Consider the following 16,309-nt stretch of genomic DNA (forward strand, 5'->3'; position numbering starts at 1 on the left):
TTATTTAACTTTTTATTTGACTGTACACATTTCGAGTTATACAAAGTTAAAACAATAAAATGGAATTTTGTTAATATGGTTTTTTAAGCAAAATTTTTATATTGAAATATTTTTTTGATAAATCAATTATCATTCTAGAGGGCGGTGTCTAGAAACAGACATCATTTTATGCTTGTTATTTAATGGTAAACAAAAATAAAATAATATTTATAATAAAATTTTTAATGGAATTTCTAAAATTTTGAAATGCAGAAAAATTCTAAATCAGAAAAATTTTAAACAATGGACAATTAAAAATATATAATTTTGTAACAAGGTATTGTGTTTTTTTTTAAACTAAACTAATTTTTAAAAATTATTTTTATGGGCAGCCATATTTATAACCACTTTTTTTTCTATCGATTATGCAGTGCATTAGATTTTTATAAATCACGTCCTAAATAATAAATATTTTATTACTTTGAGTCTGGAATCTGTCAAACAACACTTTGAGGAATGTAATTGTTCAAGTTTCAATAAAAAATATTGATTATTAACAAAGTTATTCAATAAAATAAAAATGGGTGCCATGTTACCCTCTTCCCCTTTATATGAAAAAATGTTTGTTAAATAACGTATATCAGTTTTAATTTGGAGATACTCTTTTCTTTCTATATAGAAATTATCAATTGGTCAAACTTGCAAAAGTTTTTATTTAAAAAAAACAACAATTTTATTAAAAAAAACTTCTCCAGAGAATTAATACCTTAATATAAATATTCGTTAATAAACATTTTATAATCGATATGACGCCGATTTAATCGTTTCTCATGGTTCATTGCTCGTAAACACTTTCGAAACTTGCTATGGACGGAACATGTGACGATGCCTCTGATAAATAGCTCTGTTTACAAGGCATCTAACCGAGCGATTAGGCACCCTCCGTTAGAAACCTATAATAGAGAATATCTCTTTCCTCATGCATCGAGATACGCCCTCCTGTCCCCAAGTTTTCGATACCTCTCTAACCCGTTTCTCTCCACCCGTTCCGCGATTCCCAGCGTAAATATACACTCGAAAGGGAGACGATCGATCCGCTCTCGGAGCCACGTGAAACTTTGTCCCGCACGTGCAGACCAACATCATAATTCGGACTCTTTATCTAACAATAAGTTAATTTTTTTCCTTGAAATTCATGAAAATTGTGAATAATGTGGAAAAAAAAATTATTCACATTTTTCACGAGTTGTAAGGAAAATCTAATATTCTAATATCTCAGCTACATACTTAACATTTATAAAACAACGAACTTAAAAAGGTTAGAAGATTAAAAAACTAATACGTAATTAATACCCAAAATCAACAATTTTTAGATAATAGTAAATAAAGTATCTCTAATATTTTCGCCAATTTTTCTTAACTCTTTTATGCCTAACCTTTTTCTGCAAATAATTAATTCTAATTCATGTCTTAATAAAGATTTTTAAGGTGATTATGAATCTGTAATTAAAATTTCAGAATTGAAAATGGCGAATTTAGTATAACGGACCAAAATTCAACAAAATTTAATATTTTGGACCACCATATTGAATCCGACATTTTAATTTTTGAACTTTTTACTACAGATTCCTTAGCAGCTATCTCAAAAACCTATAATATATAATACAGAGTAAAGTCGCCTATTATGAGATACCTTTTTTTAAAGGTCTATAATTTATTTAATTTATATTATTAATTTTTATTTTTTATATTCAAATTATATTTAAGTAAATATATTTAAGTTTTATCGCCAAAAGTTAGCAATCGGTAATGGTTGTACTTTATTGTATATGAAATTTTTATATCAAAATTGCCAATTTTGCTAATTCAAAGAAAGGGTTCCTGATATGAGACATAATGGTTTTTTTATATGAGATATAAAAATAAGTCTTATCGACTTCGACCTTATTAGGTTCAAATTAACCTTCAGCAAGCCTATTCTGTAACTCTGAACGACAGTTTCATTATTATTATAACGTCGTTGCGCAGATATAATACATGGTAAACAAGCTACGCAATAATGTTATAACAATAACGAAACTGTTAAGAATTACAGAATAGATCTGTAGATTCAAAATCTACAGATCTTGACCACTCAAATGGCTTTTTTGATTCTCAAAAACTTTTTGTACGTAACATTTTTCTCTAAAATCTATTCTCTTCGAGATATTTTAAAGTCTGAGTGCTAATGCTGAAAACCGTAACTTTCAAGCCTCATAATTCGAAAGTCCTCAATGAAAAACTTTATTATAGCATTTCGGAGAGCTCTCAGAATATGCAATAATTAATGGGGTTTTCTGAGTATCTCATATTATGAGTTCCACGCTTTACGGTTTCACGATCACCAAATCTAATATTTATAATTAAGCATCCGTATTTTTCTATTAACACAACTTTACTTACCATCACTGCGTGCAGAATTTATTATCAAATATTTGTTTATTTTATAATAAACCAGGTTTAAAGACTCATCTTGATAAATTTTGACAACACACAATTTCACAAATTTTCTTTAACGACTGCACGCATAGTCTAATAATGAATTTTCAACTAAATAGATTTCACTCCAAAAGTAATAAGTTTATGATGGTACCAACCACATGCGTTTATTAATGTAGGTAGGAAACCTCGCTACCTCGTATTAGGAACCTATCCCATAATAAGCGACTTTACGCTACTTACATGTGAATATTATACGCAACAAAATTTAGTATGTTAATGAGTACATTGAATCTGCTACTCAGAAATTAAGTAGTACTTTTTTATATAGCCCATTACGTTAAGCTTTAAAACGAATTCGGATAGAGACATCTTAATTTTTGTGGATGTATTTTTCATTTTTACCCTATTTTACGAAAATTATACAAGATATGCAGATCAAAGATTAAAATTCACAAAGGTATTTTGGTAAAGAGCAGTGCGACAAGAATGCTATTCTTCATCTTTAAAATGAGAAAGAAGTCGCTATCTTTATTTTTGTAGATGTAAATTTTTTCAAGGATCGAGACAGGTATAACCCACCACGGAAGGGTTAAATATAATCTTTCACAAGTGTCATAAATAATTTGTTTAAACCTGTAAAAGATAAAAAAAAATTTTAATAAAACATAAAACAATGCGTGTAAATATTTACTAAATGAAAAAAAATTATATACAATATAGACAACGCGCGTACAACCTGTTATAAATATAAAAGTAATAACTCATAGAAAATATTAAAATTAATTTATTATTGTACGTACGAAAATAATTTACTTCGAAGCTACGTTTCCAATTATTGTATATAAGCGACACGTTTTATAGACAAAGAATACTAATCTTGCTCACCGGTAGATCTGATTTCAAGGTGATATGATATAATCGATGGTGGAGTTTACGCATAATTCAATTACAAGTGATATGTACGAACCTGTTCTGTTGTTCGTCGACAGTGACGGACGGGAGGGTTGCTGGTTGTCGGCAAGGTGGTTGCTCGCCCTTTCGTGCTCACCGGCCCTCGAACCGCTCGAGAGCGGCCAGACGACCCTCCTTTGATCCCTTCACCAGTCCCGGAACGATCCCCACGCCCGTACTACGCATACCAGGGATTCTGCAACCACCAAAAGGCACCCTTGTCATTCCGGCGCACGTTACACATACCGCATCTTAATATTTAGTGGACAAAGTGCGCCGGACGTTCCCTTCCTACCTGTAGATTCTTTTATTAGTGTGTAATTGATTTTTCCTTGTCGAAGCATCAATATACATCGATATTGAGTAATTGATTTTAAAAAATGGCAAAATTTTTTAGCATTTCAAAAATGTTATCAAATGTTTTATCGTCTCGGATTTTCTCTCTCAATCTTAGTGGAATCAAATTTATGTTGCTTGTGAAACTATTCTGATTGTATGCTCGACATAAATTTGGTCAACAGTAAACGTGGAATATTCAGATCCTTGGAGACAATGCAAGAGGACATCATCGTCCCGGAGTGCAATAAACCCGGTTGCATTATCCCCTACATTATTTCATCCCTTGCACCTCTCCATCATCCCGCCGCAGAGACCGAGTGTCTCCGATGAACGATGTCTCTCACTCCATCCTTATCATCCGCATTTCACTTTGCACGTCTCATTGCCAAGCTACAGTCAATTTTTAAACTTCAAATAACAACAATAATATTGATAACATTAAACAATATAAAAATTACATAACTTATAGTGAAAATACAAAAAAATTGTGTGCTTTAACAAATATTAGTATTGATCTATAAACATGTCTTCATATTAGATGAAAAATAATAATAAAAATATTGTATAAATTTATGTAAATTTTTATACAACACGTTATATTTGAATTTTTACTTCTGTATATATTGTTTAAAACGGATTTATATTATTTGTTGCTAGCGCAAATTATTAGATAAATATATTCCTATATAATATATGATTATTAGCTAAATATTAAACTTAACGTTATTTTTTCAGAAATTTATTTTTGCAAATTAATTTAATTACTATAAAGGAGAATAATTTTATTTGTAAGTTGAAACTGCACTTATTTTCGTATGTAAATATACTTTAATAGTGGATTCTAAAATTACTCACAGTAATATTTATAATTTGGCATGTAACTTTTTTACAGCGTATGTTTACGCGCGATGCTAATTAATATCAAATCAGCAAATTAAATTTTTCATTATATCATTAAGTCTCGCCTCAGAACGCGAAACAAACATAGTACATGCTCCTCAAATAAACTAAATTGAGAATATAAATATAATTATAACAATGAGTTGAAATACTAGCAACAATTGCGTTTCAACATTCTATGCGTTTATTGATGGTGGTAAATACAAGTAACACGTATGTTAACATTGTGCAATATCTACATTTTTCAATGCCTGTAGCATTCCAATTTGATCTCATTCCGGATAGAAGATATAACAAAATTTTGTTGCTATCTACGTTTACCCATTTTCATAAAGACTTTCATTTAATGCAATAAGAAAGAAAAAAATAAATTTCCTTTACTACAATACAAGAAGTCAATTTCGTTTGATATCAAATAATTTTCATTAATACACTTAAAGATAATAATAAAAAATTAATGTTAAAAATTTTTAATAAAAAGTACTGTCCAAATTTATAAAATTTAGTTAAATATAATGCACAAAGATTGTTCTGAAATTTACGTAGGAAATTTTGTTTGAAATAAAATTCGTGAAAATATCACAAAAAATAATACACACAATAGAGAAATAAATAAAAATTATTCCAGCCTTTAAAAAGTTGCAAAAATGCAAAATTTACGAAACATTTTGTACTTTATATTGCATGATATTTGTTCCAATATTCAGAGAATTTAATCTCAAAGTATTTAACAAAACTATCTTTTCCCTGTGAATTTTTTATTCCTATTTTTCGGTCCTTGTCTAGCATCCTACACATCTCTCGCAGCCTTTGCTCGGAGAAGCGTAAAAGGGAGGAGAAATGGAGGCTAAGAAGTAAATGACGTAACTTTTATCAGAGACCATCGCGACTTTGCAAACTGTGCTATTGCGAAGAGAGGCCTCAACGCCTACGACGGCTACGACAACGATGGGAACAAGGACGACAAGAATGACGCCTCCCGTCCTGACGACGAGAAGGTGCCGGAGGTTCGAAGTCGTTTAAAGTTAGACGGGACTTTGACGGCCGCGCACCTCTTCCCTCAAATTGACCCGGAGATGGTGTTGGACGGTAAAAGGGTGAAAAGACACCGTAAGTACCGAAGAATTCAGAAAAACGGAAAGAGGAAGTTCTAATTCTGCGAAATGTATCCCAAATTTAATGTTTGACTGAAACAAATGCTTGTACCTTATCTTTTTTCTAGCATTTCTTTTAACTTTTTTTTATGTATATCATTAGACAAAAAAATATCTATTTATTTTCTGTCTGAAGTATAAATGATGAAAGATACTTGTCAAACAAGAACACTAAACAAAAAGCATCACTCAAAAATATTGTAATGAAAGAAATTGACAAATTTGGAAATTTAAATCATTCCGCACTTGAAGCTAATGAAAAAATTAATGTAGAAGAAAATTAAAATTAGGAAATAATGAGCTCAAGAGCCAATTTGGCTCTTAAGCTCATTTTCTAATTTTAATTTATTTATAAAAGCTTAACCTTTGTTTATTTTGTTTGTTAATGTAAAAGATTTTTATTACTTTAAAAAATAATTTTATTTTTTTGTGGATAAATGTTACAAAGTTCTATTTGTTTCCTATCCAAAGTATGTATCAAGACAGATACTTGACAAATGAACAAACTAAATAGAAAGCATCACTCAAATAATATTGTAATGTAAAAAAATAATAAATTTTAAATAATTCTGTATTTAAAGCTGGCAAGAAGATAAATGTAAAAAGTTTATGTATTTTAAAAACATACCCATAAAACAAAATATTACAAAATATTCTAGCAATGTTGCAGCAACATTTACAACATTTTTCAATATTACTGCAATATTATATTTTGAATGGCAAAAATAAATATAATAATAATAATTATTATTATTATTATATTAATAATAATAATAATTATTATTATTATTATTATTATTATTATTATTATTATAAAAATCATCATATACGTATATGGGTTAGTGAGAATTATACGTGAATGTTGATACAAATACGAAAGAATATTTAACTTAAAAATACATAATTTAATAATCACGTTAATATAATAAGGACGTTTCGGCTCTTCTTCGTGCACTCTTCAGTTTTTGTATATTACGCAAATAAACAAATCACTAGAAACAATGTAATAATACATAAGTGTAATAAAATTGCTATGCACAAGAAGTAAGAAATTCTTTAAACATTAAGTTATGTTGTCGATCTAATATTACGTCGTTGTAGGTAAAAGGAAGAAATCAAAGGAAGTACCAGTTTGTATATCGCAATCATTAAATCACGCATATTTAAGTCAAATATACTTTTGCACTATATGATTCTCATTAGCCTATATATATATATATATCTTGATTTTTGTTACAATTTTTTATCATCAAATCTAATTTATTTATGTTATTATATATACACAATATTGTATATAATGTTACATGTTATATAAAATTAAAAGTATAAATCAAACTAAACAATGTAAAGAAAAATTGTATATATAGGTACTTCACGTATTTGATAATAAATTACAAAATATGCACATAAAAATTATGTTTTGCAGAATTAACAGAGGAAAAGAGGGTACTGTAACACTCATTTACATTTTATTGAATAACTTTGTTAATAATCAATATTTTATATTGAAACTTGAAAGATTATATTCGTCAAAGTGTTGTTTAACAGATTTTGGACTTAAAGCGATGAAATATTTTTTATGTAGGACGTAATTAAAAAAAATTTAACACATTGCATAATCGGTGGGAGAAAAAAACTTATGATGATATGGTTAGCCCAAAAATAATTTTATAAATTGGTTTAGTTTAAAAAACACATAGTATTTTATTAAAAAATTATATATATTTAATTTTCCATCATTTAGAATTTTCCTGATTTCGAATTTTCCTGCGTTCAGGAACTTTAGAGATATCATTAGATATGTCATTTAATCCCTGTGTAACATTATAAACAACAAGCAAATGATATCATTAATGTACCTGAACACTGTCCTCTGGAATAACAATCTATTTATCGAAGAAATACTTCGAAATGAAAATTTCACTTAAAATAAACCATATTAACAGAATCTCATGTTATTGTTTAACTTTGCATAACTCGAAACGTGTACAGCCCAATAAAAAATTAAATAACAAGAAAAACAAATATACATACATACATTTGTGTAATAATACGCTTAAGTTTAAAAACAATGGAGAAGCATGTGTACGAATGTATCTTAAAAATGTTTCAAAATGCTCTCAAAATACTTTATAACAATTGTCAACTATTGTATATTGACATATTAGCGCCACTAAAAAATGGCGGGCTACTAATTGAATAATTCCATAAACTATTGTTAGAATTCGTCAATAAATAACAATGATAAACTATATTTTAAATTCGATCAAAATTTTATTTGTCTTATTGATCCAAATTGCAAAAATATAATATGAAGAAACTAGACTTTGTCTCTCTTCTTTCTATACTTTTGACTTCGTTTATCGCAAGGAAACACGACGCGCGATTTCTCGTTTCTGATGTCACCGTCCAATATGGCTACGGCGTGCACAAAACCCCGAAAGTTCTAGAATTTTAAACGAAAATACACTTCGCAACATGCTCGCAACATTACAGAAACAAAAGGTAAAACGTACTTCGAAAAATGGCCAAAGAGTCTCCGTCATCCCCCGCTCCTCCCCTTCCTACCATCACCAAGATGAACGACAAACTTCCCTTCTCCAGTGAGGTTAGGTTAGGTATGCCGACTACGAATCCGCGAATCAAACTTTTTAATGGAAAAGCCGGCTCGTCGGAATTATTTTTCGGGAAGAGAGACGTCCTGGGCTTTCCCATCCACTTTGCTCGCCCTCTGGCCGACAAGAGGGGGGAAGTGATTTACATCGGGGGTGGCTGTCGCATCCCTCCCCGTTGCCTCTCTCACCTTCCTTCTCCCCTCCTCCCCCAGCACCGGGAATATTACCGGTCCTGCAGGATGTGCCCGTGAATCACCATGAAATATCTTCGGACAGCTCGGGGACTCTAGTCTCAATGCCATTAGCAACGGGGAATTTCAGGTAAATTCGAGAAAGGGATGAAAAAAACTAGAATATTTTTGAAAATCTCCTCGTTCCTCCGTGCTGTAGTCATTATACTATTATCTGACTTTGAGCACGGATCGCAAGCTTTTTATTTAACTTATTTGGAAATCGCGCATGTTTTTCCAGAGAGCTCTTTTCCATAAATGTGACATTTTCTATTTTAAAAAGTGTGCTCCGCTTTCTTCCCAGTTATTTTCACAAAGAACTGAAATATCAGATTTTCTTTATCTTTTAACTTTTCTCACTTTTAATAACAGCTAACATGAAATGCATTTTCGTGAAAACATACAAATGTCTTTTGTTCCTTTTATATGCTTTTTTTTTACACGTAAAGATACGATTGTTGTGACTAAACATAATTGAACGAACCAGAAGGGATATTGACGTTCTTTGTAAATAATTAATATTGTTTCTATTATTTCAATAACATAGAAATGCAGGTACAACATGCGTGCAAATATAATGGTTTTATTATCTACATGTACGTTATATGGCAGTTGTATTCGTGGTTTGCTGGATAATGTATATTATGATAATAAAGATACCCTTAGGGTACTCGAGCAGTATCTTATTTCCGTAAAAATTAAAATACCCTTCAAAACCTTCAAGAAACTTTAGAATTTTCAAAATCCGACTCGGGCTGCTTCCTTTCTCTTAAAAGGCCTTATATGCTTCGCTCGGAGGCGTTAATAATAAATAAATAGAAAAAGAAAGAGAGAATGCAAAATAAAAATGTGGATGCTAATCAACGCACATTACTTTTTCCACAAACTTTATCGGTCACGAAGCGATGAATAAACAATTTGACACTTCACGCAAAGCTTTCAAATCGTAAATTTTTGTCACGTTTTATCCTAAGCAGCCTCTTTCTTAAGCTTTCGGCTTAAGTCTATTCGTTTAGACATAAAATCGAAAAGTCCAAAGTATAGATTACGATGCAGAGTTGAAGGGCCCTTTCGGCCGACATTTTAATTCAGGGAAGACAGATAGAAGAGAGCGACGAGGGAGGAAGCGAAATAGATCGGGCATTCGAGGGGTGTATGCGCTCGTGCATGTACCTATGCGTTTGTATGCGTTCGCGCACCCTGTATGGGTGCACGTGAGCTTAGGTAACGCGTGCGTGTGTATCGAAGTGTGTATATCGATTTTGCTGGGGAAAAGGGGTCACCGTCGCTACTTTACGGCACACAATACTAAATCAATTCTTTCGTGAGCATCGGTCGTCGTTACACTTTCTTAAAGTTACGAGCGCGATGTACTATACGATGCCGCAGAAAAGCGCAACTGTGAGTGATTAAAATTTCCTCCTTCTCCCTTCTCCTTCTCCGCTCACCCCAATTCACATATTTTTGTACTCCATGTTTATTGTTCTTCGATTGTTCACGCTTGTCAAAAACGTTATCAATTTTTTGCTTTTATTTACAAATAATTAAAGAGAGAAAAAGAAGAAGAGGAAAGAGAGAAAAGTATAACTATATGAAAACAATAAATAACTCAATCAACGCTAAATACAAAACGCTAGGGACAAGTATTACATTATAATATTTTATTATGTATGAAAAAATCATTAGAGAAGAGAACAAGGTTAAATAAAAATAATTCACAGTATAATAAATAAAGGTAGAGTGACAGATTTTCCACTTTTGTTTTTCTCAATTCTAGATATAAAAATTACAGTCCTTCATTAATCCAAATAGCAATAACAAAATAATAAAAAGTACAAATAATAATTGTTATTTTAAGTTTATTACAAATTTTGGCATTATAGAATAATTCTTCTTTAACACATATTAATTTGTGATTATTTGTCAGCAATATAAAGTTTCTACACTCGAGGAAAAAGATCGTTTCAGCAACTAAATTTGTAAACAAATAGCACCTTAATTATATCACCAAGTTGTAGTAAAAATAAGTTATATGAACGTAAAAAATACAGAAAATTATATTAACTATTTATAATAAAATTGTTGCATAAACTACTATAAAAAAATAGTAAAGCAAATGTGGGTGACGAAAAAATTGATCCGAATGAAATTCGAATCTCCTCATCATTCTTTCTCATTCTTGGCACTCAGGGCCCTACAACACTGCTCCACTGCTAGTTATTCTGATTGCATACGTTACTTATAGTAAAATCTATATAATTATGTAATTATAGTTGAAATGCTTCACTGATAAATTAATAATTGCACAAATATTGTTGACGTAGTGTTATAAACTATTTTATTTAGTTGTTGCACTACAACTTTAATTGCAATAACTAAAAGATAGTCATTTTTTAGAACTGCGTTATGTACATTAATTCTATATACAAAACTTGTATACTTTGTCACTAAATGTTTTTCTAAATGTAAAAAGGTTTATGACAGAATTATAATGTATTTGTCTCTTTCGTTTTCCATTTGCTGCAAATTCGACCGAAAAAGTTCAACATGTGTGTTCCATTTTAATTCTATGCTAACAAATTATTAAAAATTTATCAAACGTACTAGATTTTCCAAAAATATCTGAAATCCTAATGCATTCTGCTTTCGGTTTAAACCATATATCTGCATTCCGAATTCAAAATAAATTCTACTTTCGTAGTAAAATTCTAACATGACAGTTTACTTTGTGATAAATAAAAAGTTTAAAACTTTTGCTCTCGTTTCTCAACAATTTCTACATTTAGTAATCTAAATTCAGTAATCTATTCACACGTTATCATGCTAGAAATCTATGTCTGCTCCAAATTTTATAATTCAAACGTTTTAGTTATAACTTAACAGCAAATTTATAATTTAATTTTGCTTGCAAGATCTAATATTCTTATGAATTGATATTTTTTGAAAATTCTAGATAACAAATTCAAATAAAATGCGTATTTTATCAAATAGTGCGATAAAGCGTATTGAAGATTTCGCGGTTTAAATCGTGTTTTATGTATTCATATCAAACACGTATCTCTACATTGATTTGTGTGCGACGATTTTCACGTCTCGTGCATATAATCGAATTCGTTGTTAGTTGTTGAACCTTCATTTTTTTTTTTTTTTTTGAGTATACCAAAAGTTCTACAATTTTTTGAAAAAGAGTCAACGCTTTATATCGAAATTCTAAGAAACGGAGTGCTAACTTCGCAGCGATAACAAATCAACAATAAACGCGCGCCCTGTTTGTCGAGGCTATCATGAAAGTTCTCGTTTCGGTACGCGGATTTCGGCCATTTCGGCCGAGGCTACAAAAATTTCTCCGGCACAGAGCGGATTGCCCGAAATTTATGCCCCCCCTCCTCGCCCCTCGCCCGCGCCCGGCACCGACGATTAATTTCGGACCTCCGCTTTTCAGAAACGCATTTCGGGTGCGCCTCTCTAATGGCGCCACAAATCACCACCGTAATGATCTCGATGCTGAAAGAAGTGCGATCATCGCCACTTGCGTTCTCTCCCCACCGCCATCCCTCTGCTCCCTCGTTTCCAGGTTCAACACGACCGTCGAAGACGAATCGTTCCATCAGTTATTGATTTTCAACTTAGACATTATCTATACACAGCGTGGCACAACGAACGGCTCAAATTGCAATGCCAAATGCTTTCGTCAAGTCAAAATCCAAAATCGAAGTCGTTTAGAAAAAAATTTGCTCAATCTAGTTTTTAAATTTTGCTGCAAATACATTCTACATTTACATAAATTTACAATTAAAATGATCCATCCATTATTTCCAAATAATATATGCCCTTGTGAATTTCGATAAAAGGTTAATAATGTCATTTCGGAATCTAATATTTCACTCTGTTTTTGCTAAGATTTTTATCGCTACCATTATGTAATTATAATTGCACTAATAACATACTGTTATTATGTAATTGCACTAAAAAAAGTTGGTTTAATTAATTTAAAATTTTGGCGGGTGGTTACTAGAATAATCTGATAGTTTGGTGAAACGTATGAACGCTCTATAATCTCCATTAAAATGACCGGACAAATTTAATTCCATGCATTCCAATTTCAATTACATCGAAAAAAATCTGGTTGAATTAATTCTGGAAATCTGGTAAATTTACATCAGTACATCCGTTCGAAACAAATCAAAATTCTTGCAGAAATCAGATTTTCTAAATTAACTTTTGCACAAAACTGTAACGTCGTCAAGATCCATCTCATCTGCTTTCATCTTCGAATTCAATTTTGAGAACTCGCGAGAGAAACCGTTTATTAGAATGTCAGTGAAAAATCTCGTAATATTATACCTTTTGTTCTATTGTGCGTGATTTTCTTCTTGCGAGAAATAGAACGCTGTTGCATTCATCTGATGGCGATGCAACGTACTGTTATATATGAGAAGTTTCGTAAATTCTTCTAACCAGAAAGTATTAAGCAAATAGCTTCAAGTTATTACATCTAAATGTTCTGGTTGCGTACCAAAATATTTCATTGTAACAACCAGAAGTTTTATTTATTTTCGTCAAAATTCGCGTTACCCAAACGTATCTTGTTAATTCAACCGTGATTGCTTTTTCGTGTGCATTATGGCATTAAATTCATCCTAAATTTATTCACCCGGTTTATTTTCGTACTATCTAGATTAATCTTTTCGTCATCGACGCGTTTCCCGAATACTACTGCTGTCAACGATATTGTTACGCGTGATTTAACATAAAACACACACAAATCTGCTTTTAATAACAAATTTGTATGCTCCCCGTGGACGCCGTACTGTATTACTGGTCCGCTGATTAATAACAATTAATAAAATAAATATCGAGTGGCAAACAAATATTAATGAGGCCGATGGGAATTATGTACGGTAATTAGTTCCGTGATGAGATCGTTACTTTGGGAAAAATATTATTCACGGAACTCTTGCTGCAAACTCTAATTTATCCCGTTAACGTTTAACTGGGATTCTGCTCTCCTTTGTTGCGAATTAGCTTACTTATTTTCTTCCCTCTAATTAAGTTTTGCGTACATTTGCGTCAAGTTTAACTGTGCACAAGATTTTTGTTGGCTAAATAGCAGAGAAAAAAAAAATGCTGAGTACAATCGAGTATATAAATGTTATAAATGTTACATGAATGCATTTACAAAGAGACTGCGTGACACGTGCGATTTATCGATTTTTTTTCTTTTTTTTTATTCTTTCGCAAGATGAAGTAATTGAGTTACATTATTAACATCAATGAAAACGTATACGTAAAAGGACTGTTATAGAGATTGTCATTGCTTTGCTTTCCTGATTTTAATATTCTTCATGTGTTTTGCTACTTGACACATTTTCCTATATTTAATAACAAATGTAATGTAGGTAATAAAGTTTTCCTTCTTTTAACCAATGTTTAATGAGTTTTTTTTATTTTACTCTTTTTTATTTTACTCTGTTGGGGAATATTTAGCAAGTGTGTGGATGCAGCACAATTTTTAGGATATGCCTTCTTTGTAAAGGAACGACGGTAAAAACAGCAAATATTTCTAAGAAAGAAATCATAATAAAAATTCAAATAATGAAAATACAATAAAACAATATAATGTAAAAATTTATATATATATATATATATATATATATATATATATTTAAATAGTAATAATTTTTAAGAATATCTTTTTTGCCTCGGGGTGTGACGGGAAACGACAATAACAACACAAGTGACTCCAAGAAAGAAACAATAAATTTAGACAATAAAAAAAGCAGTATAGTGTAAAAAAGTATATATATATAAATATATATATATAAATATATGTATATATATATAAATTAAATAAATTAGAATAAATAGAAAATTCTTATCATGGAAATTTCAGTATCGTATTTTAAAAAATTGATAGAAAACGATAGCAAATGTATAATCGTAGTTATGAACACTACTAAATATTAGATTTAGCATGAATACACAATTGATTGTAATAACAAAATTGTAATAATGATAAATTTCATCAAAATAATAAACGACAATAAATTAATTTAAGAATTCTATTAAAATCCAACGATTAAATCCGCTTTCATCAAATAATGATAGGAAACTATAGCATTTCCCTCGGAATGTAAAAAATAAAATGATAAATTAAACAGTTGCAACAAGAAACAATTTTTAGCAGATCGTATCGGTTTCAAATATCGTTATAACTTATCACATTACTTCTTATATTTTAAAATAAATATTATAATTTTGTACCATTATTTGATGAAAGTTGATTAAATCGTTGAACATTAATGGAATTCTTAAATTAATTTACTTAAATTAATTTCAACAAACTGTATCATAACCAAATAGAACTTTATCGTAATCAATCATAGTTTTCTATCAATTTCTTTTTTTACCAGAGTATGTTAAAGCTCTTAAGTGCGTGTATATACGGAGACATCCCAAAGATTCCCTTAGAACCAAGCCTCCGCGGATTTTTCTTCTGAAAAAGACGATTCTCTTCATTCCGTACCAGCCGCCAGGGGGGAGGCAAGAGGGAGACAGAAACGGATGCGATGGCGTGTGCATCGCGGATGGTTTTCATTTTACGAACTGAATATGATTTGCCGTACGAATGAGCATGTAGGTTAGCGCTTTCCTGAGGCTTTATGTACCGGTGCATGGGGGCTGCAGGTTACCATCGTACTGATTCCTGACCCTGTTTCGGCCCTACTCTTTCACCTCTGTCACGCCCCCATCCTCCGACCCTCTTCTCAAGGGAGAACTCTAAAATTCAAGTCGCTGTTTATTTCGTAACGGAGATACCGTTCCAACACGCTTCGTATAAAACTCGTGTGATCGCTTTAATTGTTAGTCTTTGCACTTTATACTCACAATACAAATCACTAATACAACATAAAGCTTATATAAAGGGCTCTGCATAACAATTTGTAATCAAAATTAAATTTGCACATATTCTATTAAATATTAACAGTCCTTTTCGAATGAATTTGAGTAATTCTTTTTTATTACGCGCAACACTCGATATACGAATATGGTGGGCTTTTAAAAAAATATTGGTTAAAAATTTTCGTTATTTTTATTTTTTTTTTACACAAAAAAATTGCCTTGACAGAAAACATCGTTCATGTTAAAATGTATCGAATAGTACATTGACCCGTTTGTAAAAACAACATTTTGTTTTTACAAAAATATCGTAAAACATCTTTCTACAAGTAATACGCCATAATCATTTACATAGAATTTTAGAATATTGAAATTAGATAATTTGTTATTGTTATATTTCTTTAAATTAATTTAGTTACTAGTTAACTGCGTTTTACGACATTATTTCTTTGTCCTTCAATTTTAGAAGCAGAATAATTTATGATATGTAACTTTAATATTTTTAATACTAGTCATTTTAACATTTTAGCAAATTATATTGATCTGTAATAAAAACTATAATCAATCCAATTGTAGAGAGAGACACATTTTTTATGACTATCTCGTTTTACTGTCGTTTTTGTGCTGACCAAAATAGAATTTTTTTATTACCTGATACGATGTGTATCTACATAAAAATAGCGTCTTTAAAAGCAAAAAATTTTTAACACTTTCAGAATAAAGCTCTCTTTACCAATTCAATTCTGTTTCACGTCCTTTT

General features: G+C 30.7%; 2 protein-coding genes across 6 annotated transcripts in view; one reads left to right on the top strand and one right to left on the bottom strand.

Moving 5' to 3' along the window:
- Positions 1-16,309, bottom strand: part of LOC105194126 (inactive rhomboid protein 1) — a 178,526-nt gene that overhangs the window by 159,008 nt on the left and 3,209 nt on the right. For all 5 annotated transcript variants that reach the window (XM_039456858.1, XM_026138132.2, XM_026138136.2 and 2 more), the window contains one exon: positions 3,428-3,607. The gene's annotated coding sequence lies outside the window, so the exon portion shown is untranslated. The remainder of the gene's footprint in view (positions 1-3,427; positions 3,608-16,309) is intronic.
- LOC105194127 (facilitated trehalose transporter Tret1) overlaps positions 5,470-16,309 on the top strand; it is a 42,885-nt gene continuing 32,045 nt past the window's right edge. Inside the window, exon 1 of the mRNA XM_039456861.1 lies at positions 5,470-5,760. The gene's annotated coding sequence lies outside the window, so the exon portion shown is untranslated. The remainder of the gene's footprint in view (positions 5,761-16,309) is intronic.

Source organism: Solenopsis invicta, chromosome 13, assembly GCF_016802725.1.
Source record: "Solenopsis invicta isolate M01_SB chromosome 13, UNIL_Sinv_3.0, whole genome shotgun sequence".
In the NCBI taxonomy this organism is placed as follows: Eukaryota; Metazoa; Arthropoda; class Insecta; order Hymenoptera; family Formicidae; genus Solenopsis; species Solenopsis invicta.